The sequence below is a fragment of the Papaver somniferum genome, chromosome 9, assembly GCF_003573695.1.
Source record: "Papaver somniferum cultivar HN1 chromosome 9, ASM357369v1, whole genome shotgun sequence".
In the NCBI taxonomy this organism is placed as follows: domain Eukaryota; kingdom Viridiplantae; phylum Streptophyta; class Magnoliopsida; order Ranunculales; family Papaveraceae; genus Papaver; species Papaver somniferum.
In genome coordinates, this window is record NC_039366.1 from 105,934,609 (window position 1) to 105,936,339 (window position 1,731).

A 1,731-nucleotide genomic window follows, 5' to 3' on the forward strand; every position below is an offset into this window, starting at 1 on the left:
ATCTTCTAGATCAGAACTTACTTTGTTGGAGAGATGTGTAACCAATTGCGCTTTTTCAGTACCCATATTTTCAGCATGGATCCACGCTCGTATGAAGAACATGTCATATCTTGGATCTTTCTGATTATGCGAAACTTGGTTTCTGTCCAGGTTGAACTTATGTTCACTTTAAGAGTGATGTAGCCATAAGCATTTCCGAGCGTTCTTCAAGGTATCTGATTGAAATGGGATCACGAGTAGCTTCTTTTCGAGTGATGCCTGCGGCTCTGAGGGTTTTCAGTGGAATGACGTTGATGGCGGTGTCAGCATCGATCAACATTCTTGAGATGGACTGTGGTAAGCAGTCTCAAGTCGTGCATCTCCTTGTCTGTGGATGAAGGTTCAAGGAGCATTTATGGGATGGACGAACGTCTGACATAATGTAATTCGGTGTTGTGAACACGTCTTTTCTTTGTGCCTTAGACAGATAGAGCAATTTCACAGATAGGCTCTATCAACGATTGGACTGCTTCTTTGACTGGTTGTTCAGAGAGTGTAAAGGTTTAGGAGAGGATTCTTGTGTACTCCTTCAGTACCCAGATGAAGCTATTATGGATCAAACTTCTCTCTGAAGATGTGCTTCTAAATGTTGCAGTTACCTGTTGGATAATCGATGGACTTATGAAGGCGACAGTACCTGGGATTCTCCATTTCTCCTTCAGTTGGCTCTCTCCTGATGAACGATAATTTTGTTGCACCATATTGAACTCAGACTTCCAGTAACTCGATCACTCCTTCATGAGAAGAGAGAATTTTGAGTCTGTCTGATCATTTCCCCGTTCGTTGATGCTGGGTCGAGGTTTGCGCATTTTAGGATTGGTTATATTTTCTTTGCGCCTTCAGAGGAGCCTGGGATGTTGGAGAAGCGCTCTGATGCTGTGTATCGGATTTCCTTTCATTCCTTTCAGCAACAACGTTTGTTGAAGGCTGGGGATTGTACTGATCGTTGACTAAACATCGGCTTCTTCGAGGTTCCGCGACCTTGCAGACTTTGTTCTTTCCAGTAAAGCAGGTGCAGTAGTCGCTGATTATTTGGCTGCTTCATGAAGCTCTGAGAAAGTCTGGAACCGGAGATTTTCCAGCAAGGCTCTGTAGACCGGCATCGTTCCGTTGATGCACAAGTCCACCAGTTGTTGTTCAGTGACATTCGGGTCATGACAATCCAAAGCTTGGACTCTGAAACTCTTCACATAATCGTTCGGATGTTCATTTTTCTTTTGATCCATCCTTCCTAAGTCAGAAAGAGTAATCTGCTCAGAGACGAAGAAGTACTTCCTGTAGAAGGCGTTAACCATTCTCCCCAGTTAGCGATGCTCCCAGGTGCAATGTTGTTGTACCAAGTGCATGCTCGGCCTGTCAGAGATTTCGAGAATTCTTTCAGACGGACAACATGGTTGTGTTCATGCTCTCCTAGTGCCTCCAGGAATCGAGAGACGTGTTCTCGAGCATTCCCTGTTCCGTTGTACAGTGTGAACGTAGGATAAGTGTAGCCTTTTGGGAGAGGGATTCTCTGCGTAGCAGCAGCGTATGGAGGTTGATGACGGTGGACAGATGGTGCATTGCCTTTCCCTCGATCCTCCATAAAACGTTCCATATCTTCACGAGTGATGAAACCGGCAGGTTCTTTCGTTGATGACTTTTCCGCAGCTTTGTGGACTTCATCATCGTCAACTACTGGAACAACTTTAGGAT